This window comes from Pan paniscus, chromosome 4 (genome assembly GCF_029289425.2).
Source record: "Pan paniscus chromosome 4, NHGRI_mPanPan1-v2.0_pri, whole genome shotgun sequence".
Classification (NCBI taxonomy): domain Eukaryota; kingdom Metazoa; phylum Chordata; class Mammalia; order Primates; family Hominidae; genus Pan; species Pan paniscus.
In genome coordinates, this window is record NC_073253.2 from 61,249,224 (window position 1) to 61,271,603 (window position 22,380).

At 38.2% G+C, this 22,380-nt stretch overlaps 1 long non-coding RNA gene across 1 annotated transcript in view; it reads left to right on the top strand.

Annotated features, from left to right (window-relative positions):
• Positions 1 to 22,380, top strand: part of LOC129397777 (uncharacterized) — a 213,741-nt gene that overhangs the window by 181,997 nt on the left and 9,364 nt on the right. The window contains exons 6-7 of the long non-coding RNA XR_010112196.1: positions 12,229 to 13,992; positions 18,272 to 18,357. This is a non-coding gene — a long non-coding RNA (uncharacterized LOC129397777). The remainder of the gene's footprint in view (positions 1 to 12,228; positions 13,993 to 18,271; positions 18,358 to 22,380) is intronic.

Here is a 22,380-nt window from a genome sequence, read left to right on the forward strand (position 1 = left end):
TTCTGAAGCAGTCACAACTTACCTGAAAAGTGTAGCTTTCTGACATTTTTCAAGATAAAAGAATAACAAGCAAAAATGAACATGAAAATATAAATTCATTTACTTTTAAGAATACTGTACGTTTTTGTATGTGACTAAATTAACATACTCAGAAGTATTTTTTTAAAACTCCCTTCCCCAGTATATATTTTTTAATGTGTTTGGAAAATATAACACATGATAATAATTTTAGAAGTTTGGCCACTTTAGCCCCTTACTTGACAGTCTCTCTCAGGCAGTTTGTGGAATGCCTTCTTTCACAGTTCCTCCATGACTTTCTCCTTGAGGGACCCAGTCATACATTGGGCAAAGGTGGAGAAGGAGGTTCCTTCTACCTTTAATTATTTGCCACATTGATTAACTTTGGTGCCACAAATTCCTGTCATTAGGTAATCAGTAACAAGATACAATGATAATTTTAGAATAAAATACATTAATTCCATTTGAGTCACTTCTTTGGGTTAAGGTTATAAGAAGGCATTGTTAAAACACACGTCTTACCCAGGCTGGATAAGCCATTGACACATTTGAATCCATTATAAAGATGGTTTGGGTGATTTTCTGATTGCTATCATGAAAAGCAGAAAAAAGGAACTAGAGGGCCTTGAATAAAATTCAGTACATTTTGTTATGAGATGAGAAGTAGTAGGAAGAAGGGAAAAGCTGCATTGTGAAGTGAGAGCCTTTGTGGGTTGTCTGAGAGAAAACTGGGAGCCCTGAACATGGAGAGGTTCACACTGAGTTGTTGGGAGAGGGCAGTGACATACTGAAGTCAACTTATGACTGTGGTGTTTTTTGTAGAGCTGGCGGAGAAAGACAGGAAACTATTTTTACGCAACTAGCCAGTTTTAGCTGTGTTAATGGAAGAACTCTGTTTTTACTGTAATAATTAACAACAAAAATGACTTACATTATCTAACCTTTTAAAATTCATAAGATAGACTCAAAGTACCCTGAAGTGAATGTAGCCATGACTGTGCAAGGTAGTATTACACCCCATATTGGAGAATAAAATGAGGAATAAAGCAAGTTTAACAGTCCAAGTTTTATTAGCTAGGGGAAAATTTGGCTTCTTATTTTTAAGTGTTCTTATATATTAAATTTTAAATTATTGTTAAGTAAAGCAAGTAGGAGAAGTACAGAATCCCACTGTGTAGAGGAAACTACTATTAATGCATTAGTTGCATCTTTCTAGTTCTTTGAAAAATATTTTTAAAAGAATATTAAGTTTGTATTTGGTATACACTTTTGGCCATGCATTTTAATCTATTATTATAACTTCTTTTTCCCATTTAACAACGATTTTTTTGTGTGTGTATACGAAGTTTTTTTGTTTGTTTGTTTGTTTTAAATCTCCTGCTAGTCACACCATTGGTGAGGGATGAATCCAGGTTATGGGATGGCTGAATACATGGCACCCAACCTGGACAGATGAGATTGGTAGCAGTTTACTGGTGTCCTAAACTCGGAGCCCAGGGTAGGAGGACACTGTGCCATGCAGGGCCACATGAAGGTTACAATCAAGAACGGTATAAGTAATAGGAACTGTGGGAGATGGACTTTGTAACATTAAGAGGGAAGGTGTCCCCTGGTTCCCACAGGAGGATGTCATTGGCTTGCTTGTTTGAATAATTTTCTGCGGCTGGTGGGAAACTGAAAAGTTACTCAAGGCTAAGCAGAAACAACACCCAGCCTCCTCCCATCTTGATAAAGAGATTTAATAAAGATAAAGAGATTGATAAAGAGGTTTGGATCTGGAACCTTATCACTGGAGGCAGAGTGGGGAGGATGACTTGTGGTTATGACATTTGAAGCCTTCCTGATTTCACCAGACATCAAGGTAGACATAATATTGGACCTTAATTTTAGACTTTACACCACATTTTTATGAAGATGTAATCTATCAATAAATTGAATTTTTGCAGGCATTGATAACATAATGTTCCAATTCTTATCTTTGGGTAAAAAGATTTATATGGTTTTAATATTAACATTTTCATATTCAATATTAGGGCCTCAAGAGAAAATATTGTCAAGAGAAATGAATTGTTTTATCTCTTGATACATATTTTCAAATGATGTTGAAACAAAATTTCTGACATTTAAGTTTAAACCTTTTTACTATACTATATTGCTTCTGCCAATGATTGTGACAATGAAATAATCTTAAAGAAACTACCTTTTCATTAAATCACTGTCCATAAAGTTTATGTGACAGCTTACTTTGTGATTATATTGGAATATAAGTGCTTTGATTCACCAGGTTGGGGTTGGCAGAGTGAAAATTAAGGCCAAACTTTACTCAACAAGAATGACATTTTAGTGAAACACTAGTACAATTCTTGAGAGAAAATGAATCAGAAGTTTCAGTCAAATCTCAACATAAATACAGGCCAAATCTCTTTTAAAATAAATTCTTGTTTACCTGAAACTGATCTCTTCTTAAATATTAATAACTAATAGTTTTATTTCAATTTATATTTCCTTGGAATTATACATATTGAATTTCAAAAGGGAAGGAAAAGTATGTTCTTAAACTCCAAAATATGAATAGATATATTATATATTAATACATACTTGAATGTTACTTAAATTATTGAATATCATATATGCAAAATACAATTTAAGGCTTAGCTTTGAATATTGTAATAAAAACATATCAAAATAACTTTAAAAGAATTAGCAAAGCCATGTTAGCTCAGTAAAAATAAAATAAAGATTGAAAAAATATACAATGGCATTGTTGTAATGAAAAAGCTAAGTTAAATTCTTGTGATTATACAAAAACATTTGCTTTTATTTAGTTTAAATCATTTAAATATGTACAGTCTATGAGAAAAGGAAGTACATACATTAAAAATAGCACTTAGTCTACTCCCAATGGAACTGAGTTATTTACATGATTATATTTCAATAATAATAATCATGTTAACATAATGCTTCCCATTCATTTTTTTAATGCTAAGTTAAACCCAACTGATGCTGATGAATACAGTACATTTAGTAAAAAGACTGAATTCAAGAATATTTTAAATTTAAAGCAGCTTTTACTTTTAAATAAAATGACTCTTCAGATATGATTGGGCTTTTAGTAACTTTTATACTTGAGACAAAACTTTTGGAAAGTACAAATAAATAAGTTAAATGTAGCAACAAATTTAAAAGTTACAGGTTTCATATTCTAATCCCAGGGATGAAACTTCAGGCTCTTAGGCCACATTCTACTGATTCAGAATTGAATGTTAAAGGAAACATAACAACTGAATATAATAGGTTGTCCAATAAATAATAGTATAGAACAACACATTAGAAGGTCTGTTATCTTGAAGTATGAGAATTGTTTTTCTCTGGGTTTGTTTATTTTTGAGTGTGGAGATCTTAAATCTGGGGTCTCCATCAGCAGGGGGAAACAGTTTTACACCCTTTTTGCATTCTTTATTGTTAAAGTATAAAACTTGATCTTCCAAATTATGGCCTTGCATTGTCAGAAAATAATTTTGAATTATTTTAAAAATATACTCTACAACTTGTAAATAAGACTTGTGAACATGCTACAAATAATTTTATTAAATGTCTATCATATTAAAGATCCATCCACTTTTAAAATGGTACTTTTTACTTATCTGAAAAATTCACATGTACTAAATAGTTTATTCCCACATGATGTTTGAAAAATGACTTTTGCCCCTATATTATGCATATTGTAAATATAGATATAATATGGGTTTCAATATAATTATCTAATACATAAAATAATTTATAACTGTAATACGTGTAAAAGGCTTGTTATGACATTTACTCCAAGTTTTACATTCAGTGAGAAACATTAATATGTCCCCTCAAACTTCATATGTTGAAGCCCTAGCTGTCACTGTGTCTATACTTTGATATAGAGCCTTTAAAGATGTAATTCTCGTTAAATGAAGTCATGAAGATGGCAACTGATATCATAGGATTAGAAGAAGACACCAGAGAGCTCCTTCTCCCTCTGTGTCATGTGAGCACACCAAGAAGGCAGACATCTGTAAGCCAGGAAGGGCCCTCATCAGAACTTGACCCTTCTGGCACTTGGATCTTGGACTTGCAGCCTCCAAAACTGTAAGAAAATAAATTTTTATAGTTTGAACCACTCAGTCTATGGTATTTTATGATGGAAGCCCAAACTGACTAAGACAATGCACATTAATTAGAAGTATCGTAGGTTTTTTTTTTTTTTTCTTTTCAGAGATGGAGCCTTGCTCTGTCGCCCAGGCTGGACTGCAGTGGCGCTATCTCAGCTTACTGCAAACTCCACCTCCCAGGTTCAAGCCATTCTCCTGCCTCAGCCACCCAAGGAGCTGGGATTACAGACATGTGCCACCACGCTTGGCTAACTTTTTGTATTCTTAGTAAAGATGGGGTTTCACCATGTTGGCCAGGCTGGCCTCAAACTCTTGACCTCGTGATCCACCCGCCTTGGCCTCCCAAAGTGCTGGGATTACAGGCGTGAGCCACCACACCCTGCCCATATTGTAGGTTTTTAATTCATTGGTGTTCAGATTAATTGGGTCATTCTTTTAATCATTATGAATGATACACATAAGTTTTCATAGTCTTTTTTCCACATGATTTGTCCTGTTAATGTCTTCCTGAGGCTTTAGGGTAAAGTCTCACTCTCAGGAAATATGTAGTTTATAGAAATTTGTTTATTTGTTGAACTCATACCACTGGCTAGGTCATAGCTATAGGGCAGTGATTGTTATAGAATATATCTGAAAATATTCTTTCTCAGGCTCTTTAAAGCTTGCCTATCTTAAACACAGCTGAATGGTCCCATAACAAATTTATGTAATTCCATCATTGTTACTATAGCCACAGTAACAGGTTCCCACACATATGAAACCAGGGAGTTAGCTATAGGCTGCCGTCTAGCCCATTTGTTTTTTCTTTTTATTTTTTTCTTTTTATTTTTATTATTATTATACTTTAAGTTTTAGAGTACATGTGCACAATGTGCAGGTTAGTTACATATGTATACATGTGCCATGCTGGTGTGCTGCACCCATTAACTCGTCATTCAGCATTAGGTATATCTCCTAATGCTATCCCTCCCCACTCTCCCCACCCCATAACAGTCCCCAGAGTGTGATGTTCCCCTTCCTGTGTCCATGTGTTCTCATTGTTCAATTCCCATCTATGAGTGAGAACATGTGGTGTTTGGTTTTGTGTCCTTGTGATAGTTTACTGAGAATGATGATTTCCAATTTCATCCATGTCCCTACAAAGGACATGAACTCATCATTTTTTATGGCTGCATAGTATTCCATGGTGTATATGTGCCACATACGTGTGCATGTGTCTTTATAGCAGCATGATTTATAGTCCTTTGGGTATATATCCAGTAATGGGATGGCTGGGTCAAATGGTATTTCTAGTTCTAAATCCCTGAGGAATCGCCACACTGACTTCCACAAGGGTTGAACTAGTTTACAGTCCCACCAACAGTGTAAAAGTGTTCCTATTTCTCCACATCCTCTCCAGCACCTGTTGTTTCCTGACTTTTTAATGATCGCCATTCTAACTGGTGTGAGATGGTATCTCATTGTGGTTTTGATTTGCATTTCTCTGATGGCCAGTGATGATGAGCATTTTTTCATGTGTCTTTTGGCTGCATAAATGTCTTCTTTTGAGAAGAGTCTGTTCATATCCTTTGCCCACTTTTTGATGGGGTTGTTTGTTTTTTTCTTGTAAATTTCTTTGAGTTCATTGTAGATTCTGGATATTAGCTCTTTGTCAGATGAGTAGATTGCGAAAATTTTCTCCCATTTTGTAGGTTGCCTGTTCACTCTGATGGTAGTTTCTTTTGCTGTGCAGAAGCTCTTTAGTTTAATTAGATCCCATTTGTCAATGTTGGCTTTTGTTGCCATTGCTTTTGGTGTTTTAGACATGAAGTCCTTGCCCATGCCTATGTCCTGAATGGTAATGCCTAGGTTTTCTTCTAGGGTTTTTATGGTTTTGGGTCTAACATGTAAGTCTTTAATCCATCTTGAATTAATTTTTGTATAAGGCGCAAGGAAGGGATCCAGTTTCAGCTTTCTACATATGGCTAGCCAGTTTTCCCAGCACCATTTATTAAATAGGGAATCCTTTCCACATTGCTTGTTTTTCTCAGGTTTGTCAAAGATCAGATAGTTGTAGATATGCGGCGTTATTTCTGAGGGCTCTGTTCTGTTCCATTGATCTATATCTCTGTTTGGTACCAGTACCATGCTGTTTTGGTTACTGTAGCCTTGTAGTATAGTTTGAAGTCAGGTAGCATGATGCCTCCAGCTTTGCTCTTTTGGCTTAGGATTGACTTGGTGATGCGGGCTCTTTTTTGGTTCCATATGAACTTTAAAGTAGTTTTTTCCAATTCCGTGAAGAAAGTCATTGGTAGCTTGATGGGGATGGCATTGAATCTATAAATTACCTTGGGCAGTATGGCCATTTTCACGATATTGATTCTTCCTACCCATGAGCATGGAATGTTCTTCCATTTGTTTGTATCCTCTTTTATGTAATTGAGCAGTGGTTTGTAGTTCTCCTTGAGGAGGTCCTTCACGTCCCTTATAAGTTGGATTCCTAGGTATTTTATTCTCTTTGAAGCAATTGTGAATGGGAGTTCACTCATGATTTGGCTCTCTGTTTGTCTGTTATTGGTGTATAAGAATGGATACAAATGCCAGAGTGCAAAAAGCACAGGATGTATGCAGACACAGTGATGGGCCTTGTCTACTTGCTTTCTTGGAGTGCACACTTCTCAATTTTGAGCAGAATCTTGAGATGTTCCACTACTGCCTCTTTTGTAGTAAATGTGTGGTTTCCAAAATAGGTCTCTTTGACAAGGAGACATGATATACTAAGAGCCCTGTGGGCCAGAAATGGAAAGCCTTCAGTTCTTCTTTATGTTACACTGCTAACAAGGTCTGTGTCCTTGGGTGAGGTGTACAGACTGTTTAGGCCTTAGTACCCTCATTCATAAGTAAACATATTGAATTAGATCAGTTATTTTCAAGCAAGTCTCTATGGAGATGGAGAGGATGGGGTGGGCTTACCATGTGAGACTCTGTTGTCTCTCATTCATTCTTCAAGCCTGGAAACACTGTTTTTATCCCTTATTATGTCTTTAGCATAAAGGGCTCTCTTATTTTAAGTTTTTCACTGACTGGACTTGATGACATTGAATGTATTTTTTTATTTGTAATCAATTCTATTTTTATATTATGATCACAGCTTAACTGATTAGATGCCAACCTTCCCATCAATATTTATTTTAGCTGAAATATCATTGTCCAAATTAAAACAAGTTATTGCATACTCTTTAAAGATTCTATTGTGTGTCCAGCTCTGTGCTTTATTACTTAGTATTTGGGACTAAAATAAAATAGGTGGCATTTTCACTACATTCAACTATGTTGATGTTATGATTTCCCAACTGAAATTTTTCCCTTGACACCTTGGAATTTCCTGTTCAGAGATCTTTTACAGCTCCTCTCTACTGTCCACAATTCTGGCACCACATAGACATCGAGAATATATTTAGTATTATGTACGCTAGGAGCAATGCATTTTATAAAATTTCTGGGGACAAGTAAGCCTGGGTAGATTAATTCATCTCTGGTTCTTAGAGGTTATATTTGATAAGTGTTATCCAAAATTTCCCAAGAACAACTTAAATTGAACACTAGTGAAGATTTATAATCTTGAAGAATTTCGAGAACATTGCCAGAACTAGGACCTATTTGAGCGGCTGTCAGCTATCCAAAGGCATTACCTTAAAGATAATCTGCTTTTAGGCTGTGTATACAGCATGCATGCTTCAGTCCTCTAAAGAGAGGGAAAAAGACCAAAACAAAAAGAGCACAATTCAAAAGATCTTTAAGTTATTAATAGAATAGTTTAAACAGATTATTTAAAAACAGTTACCTGAAAGGTTAACCTCTCACTGACTTTATGAGAAAGAGAATTGAAGATGTGACTTTACAAGCTATGATGGAAACCGAATTTTGCAGAAACAACAGTGGATACAGACACAGATATCAGTGGTCTGAGGAAGGTTGCAAACTACATTAAGAAGCTGAGAAAACGGGAAAAGATGGCTAAATTAGAAACAAGAAGATTAATGGGCCAAATAGCATTAGGCAGGCTGATGCTGCTGCTTTCTTTAAAATGGTGAATATGAGCTCATTGCTATCTAAATGTCAGTCACTCTGGCACCTCACAAATTTATACCTGGCATCTCCTTGGTGAATGGGTGGGTTGGCAAAAAGAGGAAGGCACCAGGATTAAGTTAAACTCCCCCCAGGAGACTCTGCTATATATATGAAAAGGAGGCCATGTGTTACCTGTTACTGGGATTTTCCAGCCGTCATCAGGCTAGAGTTGTGGGAAAAATGAGAAATGAAAAGAAGCAGAGCTGCTGCATAAAATGCGGCCAGGGTTGTGATATTAGGAGACATCCGAGAGGGACACAGTGGATCACGGCTTCCAGCCTATTCCAAAATCAATAAAAGAGAAAGCATTTAGAATAGGGACTTACGGATTTTAAAAGAAAAAAGGAAGCCAGTAGAGGTAAGAGGAGTAAAGGATGATGCGAAACAGCACTGAGAAAGGAGATGAAGGAAGGTGAAATGAAAAAGGAACCTGCAAATCTTCTTCGAGAACATTTTGCCTCATCAAGCAGTCATAAATTTGTATCTTTTAATATGTTCTGTCTGGTTATCTTTATCAAGTTTACTTTATTACAGCCTTTCTGGTAGTTATTGCATCCACCTCGGCGAATGAGGGCTGAAAAGTGTTCCACATGAAATATTCATTGGGTTTATAGCTTTAACCTTTAAAGTAAAAGCCGAAGTAAAAAACTTGAATAAAAAGAGTTTTAGTGTCCATTTTATGTCTGTGAGAGCCTAGTGAAAGGAGAAAGGGAGAGGAAGCTAACAGGGATGAACGGTATGGAAAAATCTTGAAGCAAAGACGGCTTTTAAATGGCAAGTCTGAGGATATGGGGAAAAAAAGTGAAAGAGACAAAAGAATCTGAAGAATTGAAAATTGTTAGGATGAAGCCAAGATGTGACTTCAGCAGTCCAGTGTGGGAAATTGCTGTTAAAGGAAATGGAGAGTTTCAAGGACTTTTGTCTGAGTTGGGGAGAGTAGCCCCTTGGCTTCATTCCCCAGGCAGCATGGCAGTTATGAGAAGAACCTGGCAAGGAAGGCCTCAAGAACGGCAGGATTCACTTGAATTAGCAGGATAATTACAGTAAAGTAGAAGATGCCTCCTTGGAGTATCTGCTCTGTACCACACACTTCACATAAGTTACTTAGTTTACTTCTCACAAACAGGCATCATTTACCCCATTCTACAAATACGGAAACCAAGACTTTTAAGTGACTTGTCCAGGGTAATAATGTCAAGCAGAGAAATTGAGATACATCTCTCTTTAGAGCCCAGGCTGCTGCTCCCCACCTAACCTCCCAGTGGAATCTTCCACTGTTTGACATGTAAAGCAGTTGGCAGTGACCACCCTCCCCTCACACCACTCCCCTGCTGCCAGTTTTGAATTAGAAGCAAGTTAAGTGCTCCAGAAAAAGGCACTCTAAGTGGGTTACATAAAATGCAATAAGCAAGCTACAGCCTAGTATCTATCAGTTCTAGAAGAAAGAAAATGCCAAGGCAAAAGTGAACTTTTTTCTGAGGTCATTTAGGCTTTGACACAATGGGTTACTCTAAACAGTAGTTCTCAGCATTTTCAACCTTGGCTTCACATTGGAAATCCTGGGGAGCTTTAAAAAAATCTTCATGCCTGGGTTCTACCCTAGAGACTCTGAATTTACTGTTCTGGGAATGTTTTCCTTCGGAAGTTTTCATTGGAACTCCCCCAGGTGCTTATAATATGTGGCAAATTCAAGAACCATTGCTCTACAAGTTGAATCTAATAATGAGGCATGTCCACTCCAGCCTCCAAACGAATGGCATTCATCTTTGCATCCCCCTGTTAGTTAGTCTAGTGACTCATGTACAATAGATGCTTAATTATGCTATGCATAATAGATGCTTAATAAATGTTTGGAGAATTAACTTGATGAACAGCAGAAGACTCATATATGTATAGCTCTGGTCTTTTGTTATCTGGGTATCCCCTTCGTGCCTTCAAATCTTCAATATTCACGGGTAAGTTTTATGTGTCTCTCTAGTACAAATAAGCCTCAGCAGAGCTGGGTAGCCATAACTTTCTCAGTCAAAAGATATTTGTGTTCTTTCATCTGTTGTTAGTGTACTCCTTTTGTGTACAACCCTGATGCTAAAAACACTATGGGATTCCCCAAAAATCTTCTCTGCTTCCCTGTGGAAAGCACCACACCTCAGTCAAATACTAATTCCTTCATGGAAGCTGACCTCTGGTGGCCAGACAGGCAGCACAGTGTGGCTGTTAAGAGCATGGACCTGAAATCAAGACATCTTGAATTCAAACCTAAGCTCTGTTGTTTATTGCATACCTGTGTAACTCAATTTCCTCATTTGTACCATAACTTGAGAGGGGACTCATACCTACTTTACAGCAATGTGGTGAGGTTCAAATGAGTTTGTGTATGTGAAGAACCTGGTACCTGGTTAGTGCCATAAAATTGTGTACCACTATTACAGGGAGAATGCTTTTATTAAAATGAATTTCTGAAATTGTCTATAAGCATCAATAATTTAGAAGAGAACATTTTTTAGCAGATGTTAACTACCTGGTAGAATTTACAGGAATATGCTACAGAGGTTTTCAGGTGTTGCTCAGAAGGGGCATGGGATGGGCAGTAGGGATGGCTTTGGTGCCACTATTTACTCTTTGCCTGGTCTAGTGTACATTGAAGCCAGTGAGGTTTCACTGTACTCAATAGATGGCCAAGATCCATGTGAATAAAACACACAATGTCTTATTATGATATCAGGAGTAATACAAAAGGCTGGACATGTTATTCATTCTTTGGTCACTTGTTTCTTCTGTTATTCTCTTGCTTCCAACAGAATAGGCAACAAGGGCAGTAGACACAGCTTGCGCAGAAAAGTTGGTTGATTGTGCAATGGTTTTGAAGATCCTTACATTTCAGCTCTATTTCCTCAGGCAAGAGGATGAGTTGGGCTTTTAAAGGAGGAAGAATGGGAACAGACACGTGTGTGCAAAGTATGTCAGGTGTGAAATCTATAATTCAGAAAAGCATCTAGGTTTGACTTCACAAAGATTTATTTGAATAGGAGAAAAGGATAATAAAAGCCAGGTTGCTGAAAGGTAATGTAAGGGGATAGAAATTATTTGTAAGTGATATTGAACTTTAAAAGTTATACAACAAACCTTAATCTAAACAGCAAGTTACCTCTAATTGGGGTCCTGTTAGAAATCAGAATGAAACCATGTAAAGCTAATGTCTCACTTTATTTGGACTCTCAAGGAGATAATACATCAAATGATAGAATCTGAGGGTTGAGGATAGTTTATTTTGTGTTTCCAAGTGTGATTTTTCTGGATTTCAAAACGACTGCCTTGATATTTATTTTTTCTCCTGGGAAAGAAGGGAAAAAGCCTCTACTGCATTCCCACTGTCTAGAATATTAGCTGTTACAATTCCTATTGGCTGACCTCATGAAAGAGGACACTGCATTTGACCAGCTCAGCTTTTATTCCCCCTTTCTCACTGTAGATGTTACTGTACAACACACTGAATATTGGATCAGTCTTTGAGAAGCACTGTAACATGACCTGCACAAAGAGACAAGTAATTCTATACTATTTTCTTCCAAGCTCAAGTTGGCACAGATAAAATTCCTGTGCATTAATTTATAATTACAACTTGTGCCTTTCTAGAAAATGCCTCATCTCTGCTTGGCTTAAAAAGAAAAAAAATCAATCTGCTGTTTTTCCAAAAAAGTAGAGATAATGTAACATGTCATTTTTCATGCAATTAGTTTATTGGCTACTTTACAAGAACCAAACAAGTCTAAGAAAATCAGTCATTGTAGTTTGTGTTCATGAGTGACAACCTGGTGCTTGGGAGAGCCTAGAGCATGATTAAGGGCTTAGGAGAGAAAAACAAAGGTTTTTCTTTGTTAAAGAAACAAATAGACAACTTCTCTCTGCACCTCTAACTGACTTAAAATTGCTAATTGTTTTCGTCTGTGTGTTTTTGTAGACCACACTCAGGATTCAGCTGCGTCCTTCTGAATGTGAAAAGGAAGACCTGACACAAAGGGATACAAAATATCAATACCTTCCATTCTCCCTGTGTCTCAGTCCCCTGAATCACCAAGGGGCGATTAGATTCGAGATGGCTTGAAATATGTTGACTGAGACACTAATGTGGAATTAGTAGGCCTGGAAAAGAAGAAATAGATCTGCAGAAAAGCACACAATTCTGGATTAGTAAGCAGCTTAGAAATATTTATTCAGTGCTTACTAGTCGCAAACAGAAGCTATATGTAACTGGAGTGGAAACTTTGTGCATTTCCAGCAAGTGGACAGGATTTAACTTAGTGACCCCAGTCTGCAGAGGGCAGCTGACCTCAATATTTAATCATAGCTCACTGGACACAACAATGAAATTCTAAGTAGTAAAAGAGGTACAACCACAAAATGAAAAGAGCTTACTCACCTACATGAAGGCTGAGAAAATTCTTCCAGCTCATAGCTCAGGGAAGAAAGGTGTTTTGTCACATGCATTTTGAAAAGGGTACTGCATTTGGGACACTCCCAAATTCTGAAGTTTCTGGCTTTACACGAATGTCTGTGGTCACACTTAGTTTCAGGAAAAGTTAACACAACTGAAATGTAGGTTATAAAGTCTGTATTTTAGCAGAAGTTTTGAAAGACTTCTGCTAAAGGAGACTTCATACAGGAATACCTAAAGAATCTTCTTCAGTATTTTTTTCTTTTCCATCAACAAGCAAGGATGGCCGATTATCTCCAATCCTGGGCTGTGGCATTAGATATGGCTCCTCAGAAGCTTAGGACCTCAGCACCTTTCTTTTTGTCTAAATCCCTGGAAGCTTTTAATAATTTTATCTTGTCCTAGCATTGCTCAGGCAACTAACTCCAGCTGAGCAGAACAAGAAGAACATTTAAGCATAACCTCTGTAAGGAAGTTTATAGTAGACCACCCAGAGCTCAGAGCAGCCTGCCCCTACCTTTTTCCTGAGAAATATAGGAAGATTTATAGGACTAGACATTCAGCTTATAAATAGGAAACTCACTTTGGGAATTCCCTTGAGATAAGCCAGGAATGTATTTGTCAGCCAACATAGAAGCACTTCAGCTATTGCCTTCGAATACCTCAAGAACAGTAAAAATTAACCCTGAGGAAAAGAGCACTTGTTAGTCTTGCAAAATCCTTTCTCCCCTGTAGAAGTATCCCTAGCAGGACCCTGGGACTGATTGTGGGTGTGGTCACTTCCCCAGAGATAACAGCTCCTTCACAGAAAGGAAATATAAGACCTCAGGTCTTTGGGAAAGCTAATTATCCTGAAATCAGGTTGATGGGTGTGCTCCCTTCCCTGGGAGGCAGTTTTGAAATTGGCAAGGCATTTTGTTTGTCTTAGTGATGGGAGGTGTGGTACAGACACAAATTCTTTGCTACTTTTTCCATTGAAAGATGAGGCCAGCCTGGGGCAGAGGGTCATGGCTGTAATCCCAGCACTTTGGGAGGCCGAAGAGGGAGGATCACTTGAGCCCAGGAATTAGACAACAGCCTGGGCAACGTGGTGAAACCTTGTCTCTACTAAAAATACAAAAAATTAACCAGGCTGTGCCTATTGTCCCAGCTACTCAGGAGGCTGAGTTGGGAAGAACATCTGAACCCAGGAAATCGAGGCTGCAGTGAGCCACGATCACACCATGCCACGGCACTCCAGCCTGGGCAACAGGATGAGACCTTGTCTCACACACACACACAAAAAGAAAGGTGAGCCCTATTTCTCTCCCTTGAATCTGGGTGAGGCTTACAAGTGCTTGACAGAACAGATATTGTACTGGTTTCTGGGCCTCGGTCTTATAAGACTACTGGCTTTCCCTTCTTTCTTGGAGCACTCACTTGGGGAACCCTGATTCGACATACATGGGGTCTGGCGAGACCAGTGGGAAGACTCGGAGAATGTATGGGAAGAGAGGCCCAAAGGAGCTCAGTTTCTGGCTGTCCTTGCCAAGGTTATAGGTATGTGAAGGAACCACTAACATTTGGGGTTGGTTTGCTATCTGGCAAAGATAACGCGCCCACATTTTGGTACTCAACACCTGGTGATACTGTAATAAAAACCTAAAATTCATGGATTATTGGTTTTATGACAAGGCAGTGAGTAGAAACTGGAAAGGCCTCAAGAAGGCTATTTGTTAAAATGGAAGGGACTTTAGGAGGCTGTTGATGAGGGATTCAAGGACAATGGAGAAAATGTTATTGGAAGCTGGAGACAGATGGCTGTTGTGTAGTGGCAGAACGTTTAGTGAAGTTGTTGTTTGCAGTCATGGCAAGTGAAAATTGTATCTAATAAACTGGTGGATCACATAAAGTGTTGCTGTGGGATGTCAAAAGTGCCTATTGTTTATTTTAGCTGTATATGAAAGATAGGGAAAAGAGCCATATGAGAGAAATAGAACTGTTAAAACTTTGAGGGGAATTTAAAGGATATGTAGAGGATTCAGGACAGTCAGTTGTTTTTTTTTTTTAAAAAGGTATTTCTCATCCTAGTCTCTTCCAACAAAATATTATCAAAGTAAGAAATGGTTTCAAGGCACTGATCTAATCTACGGCCTCTGAGGCCTTAACAATGGTACTTACAGCTACAAGGTACTGGCCAGTTCAGCTGTGTGCTTTTCCTGGCTTACAGATGGCCCTCTTTTGGCTATGTCCTCACATGGTGGAGTTGGAGGAGAGACAGAGAATGAGATCTCTCTCATGTCTCTTCTTATAAAGGCACTAGTGGCATGATGAGGGATTCACCCTCATGACCTAATTGTCTAACAAAGGTCCATTTCCAAATACATATCACTTTAGGGGTTAGGGCTTCAACATCCTAATTTCACAGGGGACACAATTCAGTCCATAGTACACTGGCAATATGTGTTCAATGGATTTCAGAATTGCTATGAACCAGTGACTGCAGTGTGCCTTCTATTCTCTCCTTTCAGATTGGTAATATCTTGACGTTATCTTACCTCTGTTCCAACATCATATGATAGGTGTGGGTGACGGGCAGATTTCACATAGAGAGGAATAGTACTCGGAAAGCTGTACTTGAGAAACTTTATCTAAGGAGTTTCCTCTGCACCTGGACCTGATGGAGACAAGATTTTAGACTTGAGGAGTGGGGATTTTAGAAGGGGTAGTTAATTAATGTTGCATATGGGAAAATATGAATAATTTGTGGTGAGAGGGTAGATTGTGGTAGATTAAAGATGAGTGCAATTTATTTTCTGCTATTTCCATGGAGAGGTGGGATCGACTTCTCCTCTTGAATCTTGCCAGCATCTTTGACTCCACAGGTTCCGGCTTAGGATGTAGGAGACTGATAGCTTCCATTCCTCTCTCTTAGAACACCCGTGCTTGGAGTACTGAACTACTATGTGAGAAAACTAACCACCCTGGCATTTAGGGAATGGTGCTAGGGATGATAGACTTCCTGCAACAATGGGGGAGTCCTGCAAAACTGAGAATGTTTTTCATGTCCTCCAAATGAACCATAAAGCATTCATGTATGTGAAAAGCATACATTAAAATTTTCTATGTAGGGGTTCTTAATTGTGGCCTTCAGACCATCAGCATCAGCATCAACTGATAACTTATTTTACATGCAGATTTTTGGGCTCTGCTCCAGATGTACTGAATCAAAAACTCATGGGTGAGACCAACCAAGCAATCTGTGTTTTATCAAGCTCCTGTTGCACACTAACATTTGAGAACCACTGATTTATGCTAAGAAATAAAATTTTATAGTGTGCACCCAATTTCCCAAGAATGCTAATGCTGTACAAGTTTAGGGAAGATTGTACAATACCTTATTGAGGTCTTTACCGGGAAAGGCTAATAATTTTAGAAAATTATGCAGTTCATGGTAATAGACTGTGTCACCATGTTGCCCAGTCTGGTGCCAAACTCCTGAGCTCAGGCAAAGTGCTAGGATTACAGGTGTAAGGCACCACACCTGGCCAATAGTGTACATTTTCTATAAAAATTAAGTTTATAAGAGTGTTGTTCAAATATCTTTATCTTTATTATTTTAAAAAATGTATCCATTGGTTTCTCAGAGAGGTCTACTCAAATCTCCCATTATTATAAGTTTGCTTATTTATTTGCACTTCTGTTGTTTTTTGCATTCAGCATTTTAGGGTTAAGTTGTAGAAGGCTTACAAACTAATTATTGCTTAATCTCCTTGGTGCGTTGTTCCTTTTAGCTTAACGAAATGTTCCTCTATCTTTATGAATAATTTTAATCTTAAATTCCATTTTTTTGCTATTAATATTTCCATACCAGCATTATTTTGGCAAATATCTATTTTGTTAATCTATTTTTGCATACATTTGTTTTCAACTTCCTTGTATAGTGCTTCTTTTAGTGTGTCATTTATCATCCAAACCAGAACTTTTGAGAGTAAAAAGAAGAGTATTGATAATTATGCTAGAACAATAGGTGAAATCCAGAAATCCAGGTCACTGGGAAATGTGACCGTCATAAGTAGCATATAACTGGATTGTTTTTATAAGCAGATGTGATAGTCTATCTTTTCGGGTAGACAATACATTAACATTCTTTGTAGTTACTGACATATTTAGATATTTGTTGCAGCTTAATTTGCCTTTTTAATATATTTTGTTGAATTGCTTAATTGTATGATGCTTCTCCTTCTCCTCCCTTTTTATTTTATTCCTCTTCTTGCTTCATTTTTATTGACATAATTTTCTTTATTCTGTCTCTCTTTTCCTGTTTTCCACTGGATTAGAGGTTATTAATTTCACTAAACATTTTAAATACTGGTTTATCTTAAATTTGAATTTGTTTGACTCAAGGATGTTTGAAATTATTCAGTGTCTTTACTCCTCTCCTATATAATATTCATGTAATATAAAAATCTTACAACTATTTAAGTCTGATTTGTCTCATATTACTATTGTCTAATATTTTAATTCCAACTTATTTTAACATTGCCTCCTCATTTCATCATTAACATATTTTATGGTCAATACTTATTTATATTTACCAACAAGCTTGAAAATACATTTATTTCTTACATTCTTCTCTTTTCTTTTAGTTTCAATTCTTGTTGAAACACCTCTTTTAGCATTTCTTTTAATAAAGGCCTACCAAACCATAATTACTTTATGTGTATTTGAAAATGTCTGGATTCTATTTTATAAAGCTACAGCTATTACTTCCATTTTATAAGTGAGGAATCTGAGTTGCAGATTTGATAAATAAATTTCTCAGACAGGGAAACTCTTAAAAGTGGCCAACAGAGAATGCCCAAGACAATGGAATAATATAATTTGAAGGGTAAAATTCTCCTTTTCTAAAATTCTATTCTTAGCTGACATTTACTGATGTAAAATATGATGTCTAATTATCTTGCCTCGTTTGATAATGAGTCTCTTCTTTCTGGTAAGCTTAAAGATTCTTCCATAATATTCTGCAGGAGTATTTAGATGGGTCTAGATATGAATTTGCTTCTCTTACTCTGCTGGCGACTTGGTGCTCTCCTTTACACTGAGATTATTGTTCTTCGCATCTCTCTGCACAATGAGAGCCTTTCTCTAATTCTGTCTATTTTCTCTTTTCATAGCTCTTCCTTGTGGGCCACTGGACCTTTCCATCTCATCCTTCATGTCTCTGTATTTACCTTTGTCAATTTGTACTGAATTCTGGGAGGCGTCCTTGGATTTGTCTTTCAATTTATCCATTTATATTTTCTTTGTGTCTTATTCTTGTGTTTTTTTCACTGATATCTTTTTCTTTAAATTTTATAAATCTGTGCAGGAAAGGGTTAACTTGCAGGTGTGAGTTGCTCAAAACTTACACCTTCAGAAAGGAATTGTCTTCAGAACCTGCTCTTGGACAGCTCCTTGGAGATGAACTCTGAATCTTTGGAATATTCTGCCTGATAGTTTTTGTGTGCCTGAGGCAACGGACACAGTTTGATCAGATAGTTTATGCTAACACTGTGGTTTATGTCAAGCACCTGTTTTTGCTCTGCAGGGCTGGAATCTGAGTAGCTGAGGTGCTTATGTGACTACATGCCTACATCACTGACCCCCAATAAACACCTTGGGCACAAGACTCAGGTGAGCTTTCCTGACTGACAACACCTCACACGTGTCATTACACATTATTGTTGGCATAATTAAACAGGTTTGTGTAACTCCACTGGGAAAAGACACATAGAAGTATGTGCCTGGTGCCTCCTGGACTTCACCCTGTGTGCCTTTTTCTCTTACTGCTTTTAATCTGTATTCTTTTGCTGTATTAAACTGTAATCAAAAGTGTAGTGGCTTTTCTGAGTCCTGTAAATATTTCAAGTAAATCACCAAGCCTGAGGGTGGTCTTGGGGATCCCTGACACACGTATGTATTTCTCTTTTTTAAACATTCCATTTTAACCAGTTTCTAGTCTTTTTTTACATTTTCCTATTACTATGGAGACACTTTATTATTTCTCTATTTTATTCCTTTCTTTCTTATAATATTCTAAATTTACTTATTTAGAGCTTCTCTCTGATTAAAAAGAATACTTTTTGTCCTTTGTGTACAAAATTTGCTTCTTCTTGAGCCTGCTGGTTCTCTCCCATGGTTGCCCTGTATGCAGTCATTTGGTAGCAGCTACAACTTCAGCTCCTATTGACCCATAAGTACTGGTACTCAGGGCTAAAGGATGGATTAAATTTCCTTACAGTAGACCTCCATGAGTTTCTCTGATTCTGGGCTAGTTTTTATAATAAATTTTTGCTTGGTGTGAATTAGATTTTAAACTCACACAGAGAATAGGATTGGACTCCTGATACATTTTGTTAAATCCTTTTCCCTTTCTTACTGCTCTGAACTTTGGTAAGCATTCTTACTACTTTGCCAGTCTAGTGGGTAGCATTTTTTTCTAAAAGTTTTTTAAAACTTTGTTTCATGGGTTTAGTGAAAGGTGGGAAACAGTGTGTAAGAGCATGTCACCTCCTTCCATGCTTAAGTAGACTGTTAAAGCTACTAAAACAACTCTGTTATAAGTCATTTTTATCCTAGGTCCAATTGTCCTGAACCTCAGGGGACACTTAATTGTATTAGGAGTCCAGTATTTTTTAAAATAAATTTTTGTGATTTGCTTTGCAATTTTCTATACTATATGAGTGACATTTTATTTTAGTGTCAATTTTTCCCTCTTTTAATTATCTGTTTAAAAGTTAGGGTTATGTGTGTGTGTGTGTGTGTGTGCGCGCGCATGTGCAATTTGTAGAATTTGGAAAGCCAAAGTTTTCAAGATGACACTAACATATTATTTTTTGGTGGACCCACTCTGAATGTCATTTTGTTTATTTTAGTTTCTTCTAAACCCAGGGCCAAATCTTATTTTTATAAGAATTTTTTTTTATTTGTAGCTCAGTTAGGAGGATAAAAAGAGCACTGTGTACTGGCTTCCCAAGAATTTGTATGTCTAATCCCTCAAGAATGTGAATAGTTAATTATAAATGTGGTCGAAGATCAGAAGTATGGAAGTGATAGGCTATTATAAAAATGAAAGAATATTAGTTGAAAAAAGAATGCAGAAATTAACAAAATGTTTAATAATTTCTTTACATCAGTTGCTGTGGGAGACGACTGATGGGTGAGCAGAGAGCCAATAGATTGCCCAGGAAAAGCTATCAAACATTCTTTTTTTTTTTTCTGAAACGGAGTCTTGCTCTGTTGCCCAGGCTGGAGTGCAGAGGCACTATCTCAGCTCACTGCAAGCTCCACCTCCCGGGTTCACGCCATTCTCCTGCCTCAGCCTCCCAAGTAGCTGGGACTACTAGCACCCGCCACCATGCGCGGCTAATTTTTTGTATTTTTAGTAGAGACGAGGTTTCACCATGTTAGCCAGGAGGGTCTTGATCTCCTGACCTGGTGATCTGCCCGCCTCGGCCTCCCAAAGTGCTGGGATTACAGGCGTGAGCCACCATGCCTGGCCCCAAACATTCTTATACAGCAAGTAAGCAAGATTGATTAGGAAGTCGGAATGTCTGAACATTGCAAAAACTCTAGGGAATGGCATGGCTTCAGGTTTTTAACTTAAGTGATCAACAGAAGCAAAACTTTAGAGATAAAATTGCAGTTTCATGAAGAAGAAAAATATAGATCAAAAGAATGAATGTTTATTTTTGCTAAGATTTAGGAAGCAGAATACTATTTAGATTAAAATTTATAGAGTACTTTTCTATAAACACACCATTTTTCCAGTTCTTATAGCCTTTTTATGGGAGATAGCAGTTGTCTTATTACCTCTCATTTTGGCATGCAAAAATAAAGGAAGGAACACTAACAAGATACCAATAATTTCAGGATGTTATCCTGATGTGTTTCGTTTTCTACTTGAAAGGGTAGTTCCAAGTTTGTTTGTGCATGCGGCATGCGTGTGTATCTGGGAGTGTGTGTGTGTGTAAGAATCTTTAAAAAAGACGTGACTCATATCTTGTCTGGTTTATGAAATGCTATGCCTTATTATTTCACTAAGCCCAATAGTTTTGTTGACTAGGTCTTTAAAAATAAATGTGGTATGAAATTAATAGGACTATAAGGGACAAGAGAGATGCTAACTTTAAAAAATGAAAAGTAAAAAAAAAAAAAAAAGAATAAGCATGTGAATCCTTCACTGGCAACCAAGATATCCAGGTTCTCTCATCAAAATTGACTAGAAGGCGTTGTGACTCACGGAGAGAAGGAAGGGCAGTGTGGTGTGGCTGCCCATCTGAAAGCCACACGGGGAAGGGGAACCCCCTGTCCCCAACCAAGAAAAGCAGTGAGTGAGCCTGCTACCCACCCAGGGAAACTGTGCTTTTTTCCACGGAACTGTGCAATCCATGGATCGGAAGATCCCACTCGCGAACCTATGCCTCCTGGGCCTAGCATCCCAACCCTGGAATGCACAGATTCTGACAGCCTCTCAGTGGGAATCTGCTGAAGCCCACCGAATTCCCGGGGGGAGGGGCGACCAGCACTGGGTGTGGCTGCCTGCTGTCTAAGCCATTTGAGCTCCTTGGGGGAGGGGCAGCAGCCAGCACTGGGACTGGCAACTGCCTAACATGCTAAGCTGCCTTGGTGGGGGAAGGATGGTGCCCATTTCTATAGCTCCAGGGTGTACTTTTTCCCTGCTGGAGCCAGGGAGGCTGGACGGCTTGGTCCTAAGACTTGTCCCCACAGCCCAACACACTGGCTGTGGCAGTATTCAACCAGAGTGCCTCTTCAGGCCTAAACCTAACCCATCCTTCCTCACTGGGCAGGTCTTCCCTGCAGAATCTCCAATAACTCTAGCCAGAGGCTCAGGGACAGAATTTGTATCTCCCTGGGCTTGAACCCCTAGAGGGAGGGGTGGCCTCAGTTTCTGTGGACCAGCAGGCTTAGCCTCTCCTCCTAGTAGTTCTGAGGAATCTGGGCAGCCCAGATGAGTGGGTTTCCCCCCAGCGAAACACACTCTCTCCACCAAGGGACAAAGTGCTTCGTTAAATGGGTCCTGCTCTCTGTGCGACCAAACTGGGTGAGACCCTCCAATAGGGGCTGTCAGGCACCTTATACAGGAGCGATCCTATTGGCATCAGGCTGGTGTCCCTCAAGGTTAGAGGTCCCAGAAGAAGGAGCAGGCACCCATCTTTGCTGTTTTCCAGCCTCCTTGAGTGACATCTCCAGGCACGTGAGTGAATCAGATGAATAAGGCCTGAAGTGAACCCCCAGCAAACTGCAGCAGCCCTACAGAAGAGAGACCTGACTATTGAAAGAAAAGGAAACAAGCAGAAAGCGACAACAATGGCATCAACAACAACAGCAAAAAAGGCCCCCACAAAAACCCCACCCAAGGGTAAGCAGCCTCAAAGACCAAACTAGACAAACTCATGAAGATGAGAAAGAATCACGAAAAAATGCTGAAAACCCAAAAGACCAGAGTTCCTCTTCTCCTCCAAATGATCACAATGTCTCTCCATCAAGGGCCCAGAACTGGAGGAGAATCCGATGGATGAACTGACAGAAATAGGCTTCAGAAGATGGGTAATAACAAACTACACTGAGCTAAAGGAGCATGTTCTAACTCAGTGCAAAGAAGATAAGAACCTTGACAAAACGTTAGAGGAATTG